General features: G+C 36.0%; 1 long non-coding RNA gene across 1 annotated transcript; it reads left to right on the top strand.

Moving 5' to 3' along the window:
* The first annotated feature begins 310 nt into the window (after window positions 1–310).
* Window positions 311–9,513, top strand: LOC122182768. The gene is made up of 3 exons (XR_006179989.1): window positions 311–390; window positions 7,873–7,942; window positions 9,428–9,513. It is a non-coding gene; the product is annotated as an uncharacterized LOC122182768 (long non-coding RNA).
* The last annotated feature ends 2,340 nt before the right edge of the window (window positions 9,514–11,853 follow it).

Raw genomic sequence — 11,853 nt, forward strand, 5'->3', positions numbered from 1 at the left:
ATGGCACTCACTGACATTCATCAGCATTTGCTGAATGTCGAGGAAGACCAAACAGTCGGTGTGAGCACAGCGAGGCGATGGATGGAGCGTTTCAGCAGTGTTATGTTCCTCCATTACATTGCTAATCATATGGATGTTCTGTTCTCAGCTGCAGAGGAATGTTAGCTCAGGGCTTGTGGTGATTGAGCACCTGGTGAAGGGGTGTGGCTGGCCAGGGAGTGCAAGCAAATCGTTTGCACCTGTGCTCCCCAAGTGACTAGAAGGGGTGGACCCAGGTGCAATCACTCTGGGCTCATACAAGGGCTGGCCACGGAAGGAGAACATCACTTGGAGCTAGGCTGCTTCTTGAGCAGGAGTGCTGCATAGCCATGGATTCTCTTCACCAGTTGGGTGAGTTCTACTCTTCTTTCTGTATGTGGCTACTGATCTACCTGTGTGTTCTTTACCTGTGTATTGCCAAGAACCTGTCAGAACCATTTTTCTGCTTCGTGAGCAGAACAGATCCATTTGCACTTAAGCGAGCCTGAACGTGCCCAGTTGGCCTCAGCTCTTCCTCCAGAAGAGAGCAAATAACAGGATCGTCTGGCTTTCATTTGTTTCAGCCTACGTGTTCTGGGAGCTTTGTTTCTTCTCATCTCACTAAATACCCAAGCGGTAGTGGAACTGATCTATGCTTTTTGTCAATGCTTACCTAGAGGTAGAGTCAGAATCCTATTTCTTGCTCCTGGTAATGCCTGTAGAGACCAGAGATTGAAGTTTCTGCTATGTAGGTGGTTTCCACGATATTGTTTGCATATTTCTATCTTGGGAATTTTATATCAGGTGTCCTTTAGTTGAGTTGAATTTGCCTCCTTCTAAAACTGTTCATCTGTAATATAAAATATTAAATAATTGTTCTTATGGGAGGAAAGAAAATGGCAGAGAAGCTCCATATTTTCAATTGAAATGAATAATTTTTATCACTTGTATTGCTCTTATCCAATCATCTTCTGTGTTCTGTTTCATTTGTTTTGTTTCATTGTTATTTTTAATAGAAAGCCTGAACAGATGAGGTTACTATGCTTCTTTTTGTTTAACCTAATAATTAAAGGTGTTTAGTGTTTTATATAATGCGTGTGTGACAAGTGAGGGCTGTAATCATAGGTTATTATTTTTTCCTTCTCTTTATTTTCAGACTACTCTAATATTCTATTCTAAGTCAGTGTTACCAGCTCTTACTCTGGAATCACTGAATTCTACAGCATGTTTCTTCAGCCATTTCAAAAGCTTAACATGATGTGTTTATTATTAAGAGAAAAGGAATGGACAGCTTTCCCATGCTCTCAAATGCTTACTTAAAGGAATGATGCTTCCAGATTGTACTGTCTGAATTTGGATGTTAGAGATATTATAGAGCATTTCAGAGTTTGTGCTTGAGGATGAGCCATTGTTGACCCAGTAATACACAAATTGAATGTTAATGAAGAGTTTAATTTTTTTTTTTTTAAATTTAAGAAACACTATCAGAAGAAATGGCAGCACAAGCAATACTTTTTACAATTAGATCCGTAATTAAGGATAATTAAGTTAAGGACTTAAAACTGAAAATAAGAACTAATGCACAGATTCACTATTTATTGTATTAGTTAAAAACAAAAAACAAAGCAAAAAAAACCCCAAAAACAAAAAAACCCAAATAGATGGCATATAAGAGGAGAAGCATGGCTGGTAGTTCAGGAGCTATCCTTCCATATGCTCTGTAGCCAAGAGGATGCTTTGTACAATTCCTTTTATTCCAAAAAGGAATATGGGCTGTTTTTAGTGAGTCTTCTGAGCCTGTGACTTGTGAGATTGAGTTTGTAGTAAACTTCCAAATTGCTACAATGATTTGACTTGTTGAACTCAGATTACATGGCAGTTGTGTGGGGAGAGCATGGTCTCTCTGTTGTACTGTGCAAGGACTCAGATTTAACACACCATCTTGTAAGAGATGCTTACTGAAACATGAGCTGCTTTATTTATTGGTCTTATCAGTGATGTCTGTTGCTGTGCACACCTGTTGTGATATTTCAGAAGGGGTTTAGTTCAGACTGTTTTAGCTGCATGGTTGCGCTCTGTGCTCTTGAACATATCCTTCTCTTTTTACTGTTTGAATGCTTAACTTTTTTTTCCTCCCCACAATAAAGTAGTAGGTCAAGTCTTTGTTATGTGTTATCTTCTGTACAACTGCATGAAAGTATTCATGAAGCTTAATATCTCTCTTATTTTGAAGTTTAACAACTGAACATCTGTATGATCCCTTTCTCACTCCCTACTAATGTAGTGAAAACTAGTGGTATGTGAGAACAGAAAGTTTGAGAGCATCTGGAGGAAATCTCATTTAAAGTTTTGGAAGAGCTGTTCCCTAATAATGGATTTATTTCTCTTTGGAGAGTGGGTGGAAAAAGTTCTATTTCATGGCAGTCTCTTAGGTGAGCTCCATAGCCTCCCTTCTTGTTTTACGTACTGCATAGTCTTCAAGTATGCAGTGCTGCAACAAACAATTCACTTGTTTTTTGCATCACTTGTGATGTCCCATCTGCATGGTTTGCCCTTTGAATCTTCCGGCTTTGGCTTTAAAGTGGAGATACAAACTTCAATTGAAATCTTCAAATCCCAAGAGTGAGACAAGACTCGTGTACGTTCTGTAGGGAATACATACTGACTATGGAGATCTGCTCATTTCGACAGTATACCAGTCAACTCAATGCTTACTCTCACTTTGTCTATTCCACTGTTACTGTTTTATGTCCTGTTCCATTCTGCTAACAGCAGATTATTCTTCAGTGAGACCAGCTTCCATTTATTTCTTTCCAGATGTTAGTTCTGTCTCATCTCTTCTTTGTGGCACCTGCAAGTCAGAGAAACTTGGCGATTTTTCAACTACAGTGATCTTTGTTCTGCAGCCACTACAACATAAGAGGGCTGATCTCTTTGAATCTCCCGGGAACATTATGTTCTCGTAGGGCAGAATTTTTTGTCTTAGTCTCGTTAGAAAGGGAAAGGTGTTACTGCATCTTTTACATGAAGATGTGACGTGTCAGCAGGTTTAGTTTAATTCCCTGTTGGTTTGATAGCAGTGGAATGATCCACTCTTGCAATTGCCATCAGCAAATCCATGAAGCTGCTAATTAGGAGCAGATTTACAGGTGGGGTAATGTCTTTAATTAAACTAAGTATACCTTGAAAAAAAAAAAAAAGAGCAGATAAGCTTTTGGGCACGTAAGTAGTTCTTCAGGTCTGAAACAGAAGCAGTAAACTTCAAAGCAAAATTCAGGTTGGAAGAAACTGCTCTGACTTAATTAGGGAATGACTTACAAAATACTTCTCAAAGTCTGGCAATTTGGATTCATAACTTGGTAGATATCAAAAACCATGGATTCACTGGAAATCCTGTTTTACTGGTCCGTTACCTGCAAGTCCCTATCCCTTGCCCACTCCCATCTACTATTAAGGTCACATTTGTCCACAAGGTATAAATTATATCTAGCTCTATCCCCTGGAAGGCAATGACCTCTTACCTCTCCTCCCAGATGAGTCTCTTTGATTCCCCAGGCACACCTTCATCTTCTCCTGGATAGTTTAATACATATTTAATGGAATTCAGAGTAATTGATCTCAATGTCTTAATTACATTTCACTTTTTAATTTTATTCTTTTGTTTCAGATCTTAACAACTACTTGCATGCCAGAAATCATGCTTCTTCCAGTCCTGTAGGTCTAATAAAAATATTTTCTTGATCTATAAAAGATTGGACTGTATTTTTAGACCACTTATCTGTAGTGATTTCCAAGGCTTACTGCCCTCCACTTCCTTGTAACACATGTATGATGGTACTCTTTTTATTTTTTAGTATTGCTTTATTTTGTCCTCCTCCTTCCTTTATTTAGTAGAGTGGTGCTCAATCATAAACATTACCGTACACATTAAATGTTTCTGAGCTTTAATATCAACAAGCATTGGATGAAACAACTGTTTAACTTCCTTCTGAAACAGGAATCAAAACACATTTCAAGGGTAAAATAGATGTTTCAGTTTTATGATATTACTGTGTAAATCTGTATAGCTGTAAATAATGTACTATAAATTGAAGATTTCTTATTTGTGATGTTCAATTTTTCTATCACAAAGTGATGGAAAAAGGACCATAATCATGATCATTATGGTGAGATGTCTGACAGCCTTGTGCATCTGCAAGTGGCTTTGATAATCTTGAAATCTTGAAGTACCATATACAGCTATATATATCTATATCTATCTACTTATATAATAGCTATATATATCTATCTACTTATATATATAAAAATATACACACTTTTTTTTTTTTTTAATCAACTGTTCTGATATGAAGGTATCAAGGTATATCAGGATATAGAGCTCTGGATTTGAGTGACTCAAATTGCCTCTACTATTGCAGAAGCAATAGCAAGGGAAAACCCATTCTGACATTGTCTCCTGTGGAAAGCTATACTGATTTGAAATTAAATCAGTTATATTCAACTCCTGTTTCTAATAGGAACAGGGTCAAATGTGTCTGCTATGTTATGAACGTGAAAACTTGCCCTACTAAAGAACAAGACTATGTTCTAAAAGCTGTAAGAAACATAAGGCAATTGATTTTAACAGCTTTTTTGTACCCGGAAATCTCAATTTCGAGATAATTAAAACTGTTTTCCAAACCTGTTTACCACCAATAGCTGGAAAACAATACTTTGGATTTAGAGTACAGTTTCTTGACAGTGTTATTAACTAACTTGCAGAGAACTGCTCCATTAAACTATTTAGAATGAGGCTCTAATACACTCACCCCAAGTACTGTTGGTTTCATTTTTCAATATTAGTTGCATAAATGATCCAATGCCAACTCTTGGAGTGAATAAAACTTGCTGTCAAATCATGAGATGTTACGTATCAGGCTACAATTCCTTCTTGTAAAAGAACCTGATTTTTTTTTTTTTTTGGTCAGATTACTTGGTTCTGACTTGTGCCTCCTCTGTTAAAATCATTGTTGCGTAGTCAAAGTGAATCAACTTAGTGCTGTTTTGGGAAACAGGCATATGGAAGAGTCCTGTATCCGTCAGGTGGAGTGGTAAGTCACTCCTCAAGTGTTCTCATAACTGAACCTTGATAACAATAGTAAGGGCAAAAAATGTCTTACTAAATACTTGAAACATCTATATCTATTTTTAATTTCATACTAGCCTTAGGCAGGTTAGATATGAAAATAAATTAAAAATAATTTGATATGACTTTCAGTCTTTCAATTAAATTATGACCTGCAATATGCTACAAAACAGAAAAAAGCAGAGGAGTGTGCATAAGTGTATGCATTCACCTGTGAAGGAACGAGCTTACTTGTCATTATCAAAGCAAGCTTTTTGGCCAACTATTTCTGTAGATTATTTTGTAAAATGAGAAAATGTTTGGCAGCCACAAAAAATTAAAGTTGAAATAAATAATGAATCTAAAAAAAAAGAAATAGAGCTGGATGATCTTTCAGACCTCTGGCAGAACATATGTGGTGTCCAGCAGTCTGCCTCACTCTTTTCCCTCAAGCCCCCTGAAAGGTACTTTCTCACACAACACTGTTAGCAAGGTAAAAAAATTCTGTTAATAATGCATGTCTCATTACATTTCAAATACCTGGAGGAATATTTCTCTATAATTCTTTGTCAAAAGCAATAACTGTCCAGGAATCGGAAGCAGAGAAGAAAATAGCTTGTGGTACTGTGAGCGTTTTGACGCTTGCTTGATTCTCTAATCATGATTCAGTGCCTGAGGTCTACTATAAAAACACTTTTTTTCCCCCTCATTCTTAAATGGAGAAAATCAATTGGTTTAAGGTTATTATGAAAATATTTGCTTATCCAAAACCTAAACACAATGATAATTTTGATGGAGGTACTTGGCTTGCAAGGATTTTCTAAAAGGTTGTATCCTGGGATTATTACCAGGTACAGGAAATACAGAACAGACAGTTCTTCATATACTACTACCAAGGTGTAGCTTATTCCTTTAAAAGAAAGCATAAATAATTTCAAAAATATCACTTTAATGTATCAGTACTGAGCCAAGGGTTTTTTTTTTTTTTTTAAATAAGTCTGCAGCATCCCATACTTGCATTTATTACTTGTTTTGAATGCATCAGGGTGTGAGGTGCTGTTGGTTGGATGTTGAATGAGTTATCTTTTTTGATATATTTTTACCCCCTGCTTGTGACCCAAATTTTTTGTTAAGCTAGGCTGTTCTTTGATTCATGTTTCTTGTCAGTGACAAGGCTAGATATCTCATGGGTATCGGAAGCTTAACCTTTTATTCCTCTAAAATAAAATTATCCAGTGGATATTCTTAAGGCAATTCAACGTCATTTATTTGCTTGCACTTCTGCATATGCTTTGTGCGCCACCTTGTTTGTGAAAGTTAAACTAGTGACTTCTGGAAAACTTCCAACTTGCATGTATTATCAAAATACACGTTAATGTGCTTAAAGTTTCTCATGTAGTACAGAAACTGCCTTACTGGTTTGTGTGCAGAGTGGGTGTGTGATAAGCATGTGATAGTGATAAGCATGTGTGTACAAAATGGGGGCATTCCTCTACCATCGCCCTTCTGCTGGGGACTGCCCATGGGAAGGGTTCCCAGCACTCTTGTAAGCACTTCTTCACCTGTTCTTATTTCTCCATGTGTATGCATAAGCATTTTGTTGACACCTTTTCTCTCTATACACTTGCATGAACCTACTGAATTCTGTGGGATAAAAAGGCTCATGGAATACTGACTGCAGTATGAAGACTTCCTTCTGACGCAGCATCATGGTGTCCCTTTATGCTATCATGTGTATGTTTATTTGTTAACAGAAAATATGTAGAAGGGTCTTGAGAATATTGAATAATAATTTTCTCTTTGATATTATCTAATTGAATTACACTTTCTTTCCAGCTATGAAAGAAAGAATAAAACTTATGGACTCCTTCACTGTTTCTCCCAAAATTGAGCCTTTCAGTTAGACTCATTTCTGCATTTCTTTGGTTGCCCATTTTTCAATATTTGACAGAGGTTTAGAAATATCAGTGATAAATTCCGAAATCAGGTTGCTGTGTGGAGGAGAAAGACCCTTGCTTATTAACCTGAAAGTTAATTTTTTTTCTTTGTAATAGTTTTATTCTTAATAAGCATCAGAAATGTCACATGGAGATCTGGAAACTGCGCTTTGTGACTTCTCAAAAATCTACATTTTTAACTCTGATTAAAAGAAAATAATGTATTTTGTGACTGGGAAATGCTGTTAATAGTCAACAGATCGATGAGGCAGGACTAACAATGAGAAACAGAAAGAAAGGTTTTTTGTCTGTATTTTCTGAGTACAGTGATGCTTCATGTAATTAAAATTCAGCCAGTATTGAAATTGGTAGGCTGGTTATGATATTGGTTTGGGGTATCTTTGTGTTAGAAGGCTAAGTAAATAACTGGAGAACAGAAATCATTAAGAGTTCATGGGAAAACTAACTCTGGTGTTCAGAGGTAGTATTTTGGGTATCATTTAATATTAATGGAAAACTTACTGCAGCAAATTTAATCAGAAGGTCAGTCACAGCTCAGAGTTAAATAGAAAAAAACTATCCTATTTAGCCCTGCTTATCTTGAATTATGGAAAAAAAATCATTTTATATATATATATATATATATATATATATATATATATATATAGCATGTGGTCTAGAATGTTTGGAATGCTGACAACAGCTCTGTCCTTTGTTGAATAACTACCTACTTATGAAGAAGTTTGAAAACGTTTCCACTTGTTAACAGTGTCCAGTGTAACAAATTAATGTTCATTTTTCCTTCTCTTGCAGCCTGTTGCCTCTAGCCAGAAGCCTCTCTTTGTGGGCAGAGTGAGTCTTGTTTCTTGTCATTCACCACAACGTGAGTATCCATTTTCTTTTCTTTTTTTGAACCTCAATGTTTTTAGGAATGTTTCTTTTGAAAGCTTTTAAGTACATCTCAGATAATGCAGAACAAAACAGTCTGTTTTCCTTCACTTGTAAGAAAGAATTAAATTTCAGGGTTCTTTTTAATCTAATGAATACTATATTATTCAAAATAATTAAATGTTTTGCAGCCCACAGAGTGTTTGATCCCATTCTGCCCTAGTTCTGGTGAGTTGCATACTGAGAGTAAGAGATTAACAATGCTTCTGGAAGTATGAGAGTGCGTTAAACTTGTGTAGGCCAGATAAAATTATCTGCAGTGTATAAACTAGTGAAGAACTCAAAGCTATTTCTTCTCTTGAGATGAAGAAGAAATTGAGTTTATTTGAGATGCTTGAAAGCTTGTTCTTAGATTTGTTTTGAATCTGAAGGTATAAACAATTAATGCTGGATTTAGATTGATGTGTAAGCCAAACATTACGTATTCCTTGCAGTTCTCTATAAAACTTAGTCATTCTATGCTTTCTCACATAAATGTCATACCAAATAAAACCCTGCTTACATCTTCTGAATGATGAGAATAATTCAGAGAACAGTGATACTGTTCCATTGGGATTTGTATACTGTAACTACAATAACTACCCAAGAGATCACACAGGCATGTGAGCTTGACCGTTCTGTATGTGTGGGAAGAGGTTTGAGGATTTAAATATATCCATATAAACAATTTATGAAGTTTTAGTCCAGCTTTCCCTTTCTTCTCAGCATGTTCATTATTATGTGAGATTTTTCTGCCTTATGTTTGTTGTTACAGTGACACTGAAGTAGTGTCAAAAAAATCAACTATGTTATATGTTAATAGACTGTAATTCATGTGCTTACGTCTAGGTTCTGTGCACTTAGTTCTATAAAATGTTCTTAAATATTTTTTTCATTGGTTTATGAAAAAACTTCAGTGATGTTTTTTAGTGTAATTTCATAGTTCCCTGTTAGAATGGACTTCATGACTTGGTCACTTTGAGCACTGTCAGAAAAACAGACTGATAGCTCTGAGATGGGAGGGAAGTTTTCTCATCTCAAATATCGCTTCAGTAAGGACATTCCTTAGTCTGAAATAGAAATTTTACTGTCTTCTTTTTAGGAAATATTAAGATTATATTTTATTCCACAAGAAGTATTTGTTGCACCAATACATTATCAGGATATGTGAACAGTTTTAGAATGTGAGAAAGTGCATTATTCTCTATGGGAGCCAAATGTATACTTCAGTAAAGGTGGATGTCTGGCCTTTCAGATATTCTGCAAGATATATATTATTTGCACTGCTCCTCTGGCAGAGTGAAAAATGTTTAATATAAGTTTTTCAAGGCATGGAAATAGTTTGGAATTCATCTTCCTGTGAATATTTGTTTGAGGGGAGCACTTAATAAAAGTGAAAATCTAGATTTCTTCTGAAAGTCTTTCTACCTTTTCTTACCAGTGACAACGAAACTTTAAAGTTATAACCCATCTTTCACAATTGGCCATCAGTAACCAGGCAATATGGGTAAAAAGAGAGATCCGAAGTCGCTTTTCAAGGATCCTATTGAAGGGACTACTGAACTTGTGTTTGGGGTATGCAGTATTTTCCTTGATACCATCTTTTGCAGGCAGAGTTTGTCGTTCTCAGCGCTTAGTTAGGAACAATGAAGGTGAAATTATGGGTAATCAGGGGCAACTCACTGAAATTGTTATTTTATAATAATTTCATTGTGTGCTTGAATATTTCATTTTGTTCTGATTTAAGATGACTTTATTTACCGATGTGATATTAATTATTTGGGGGTTGTTTTTAATGACTCTTACAGATAAATGGCATTCTTAAGAGAGGGGAAACTTTATGCTTCATTATGGATATATGCACTAGCTATTCACAGCAGAATGTCAATCAGAAAAATTTTTAAGTGAGAAACAAGCAACGTTAAGATGCGTCATATGCATTAAACTCTTTTTCAGTGCTCAAATAACAGTAAATTAGCAATGACAATTTCTGTAATTTAAGAGTATGTGCAGATACTTAACTAATGGAAATCATCAAATGAATTCTGTCCCTTTACTGCTTGAAATTGTAACATCTGAGCTCAATCTTCTACAGTCAACGAAAGATTAATTTTTCGGTCTTTATTTACTTAATCTACTTTAATTTTCATATTATGCATACTTATATGTTTCCACTTTTCCAAGTGATTCTGGCCTTATGAGTGAATGTAAAGATGAAACATAATTAAAAGACCTAAACAAGGTCTCATCTTTCTCAAAGATCTCCTCATCTTTAACTATAAAATGGCCTGCCATCTCATTCGTATTATAAGAAGCATTGACCAGCGTCACAACTGTGGACTACAAAGGCACTGATTTAATCTTTTAAGAGGTATCTGAGGAATTAATTTGCTTCTAACCCCATAAACCTGTTCAATATTTGCAAGTTTTGAGTATTGTGTCATACCATCAAATGGTATTTGAACATTTAAAAAATTATATCTAATGCAGTGGCTCTGAAATCAACAAGAGTTATGTCATTGTATTCACTGGGTCTGGAATAGCTTATAATGTGCTAGAAGTTTGTTCTTGGGGGGAGAAAGAAACCCAACAAACCAGTGAGGCAAAACACATACTTTGAGCTTTTGCGAGTTTGTTTCATATTTGGTGGGTGTTTCCTTGTTCCTGAACTTTCATAAATCAGGGCCTACAAAATCATTTTGTCCATGACTGTCACGCCAAACCGTGAAGAGATCCTGTCTTTCTCAAGTTTCTTACACCTCGTTGTACTCACAGTTTTCTCAGCATGTTGGTTTTTACAGAAGGTACCTGGAATGCCATTATTGCTTTGCATCTGCCTATGATTGTGTTGGGAAGCCCAAGTCCTGCGATGTCTGCCAGAGATGGCATTGATAGAAATTATAGTGTAGGCAGGACTTGAGCCTGAGAGCATTTGAAAGAAGTGATGATGGCATCACGAGACATTTCACTAAGTAGAAAGTCTTGCATCTTATTTCTAACCCTGTTTAAATGCTTACGGTTGTGATAATAACATCTTGATAGTGTGGCTACTTCGTGAAGTTGGGTACAGTGATCTGCTTCTGGTCTTACACTAAGTCGAAACATGTTGCATAGTAACAAGGTTTTGATTTGCAGATATGAAAACAATTTCTACAATTATTATTTTGCTGAAAAAAATCAGAGAGTCTTAAATATAGATGCTTTTTTTCCTTAAGTCTCTACTGACTGAATAAAAATGTAATTGGTCACGAGGTCTGAGGGGTCTCTGTTAGATATGTGGAGTAAAAGTGAGATACAGGCAGTATTAAATCAACTAAAAATTAGCAGGCAATCCAGATTCAGTGCCTGTCCATTTATTATGATATGCGTTTACTAATGGAGCAGATTGGCTCTTGGGATTTCCGTCCCTGGGAAAAGTAGGTGCTTTCATGTGTGCTTCCTCTAAGATCAATATGGGAATTCAAAATAACAGAAGCACAGCAGGAAATGTAGCACCTTTTTATTTGAAAAATAAAAACAAAATAACTGATTCTGCCTTGAAATCTTCTACTTCAGTGCCTTTCTGCCAGCAGTTTAATGTTTTCACTCCAAATTGCATAATAATTGCATTTTAAATAATATTTACTATTTTATGTAGTTCAAAAATACAAAGCTGTGTTGATATTCACAAGGACAGAGGATGAAGAACTTTTCCATAGGCTTGTCAGACATGCAATGCAGCAGGATGGCTGTGCATCTGACAGTGCTCATGTTCCCTTGCATTTCCATGCCAGGAGCTTACAGGGTGGTTCTGCACCTTCCCCCCCACAGTGACCTCTGCTTCAGATACGGTTGCTGAACTTCTTTGGTACTAAAGGCAGTGCTGTC

Source organism: Lagopus leucura, unplaced genomic scaffold (genome assembly GCF_019238085.1).
Source record: "Lagopus leucura isolate 7727_CA_CO unplaced genomic scaffold, USGS_WTPT01 Super-Scaffold_100016, whole genome shotgun sequence".
NCBI classification, from domain to species: domain Eukaryota; kingdom Metazoa; phylum Chordata; class Aves; order Galliformes; family Phasianidae; genus Lagopus; species Lagopus leucura.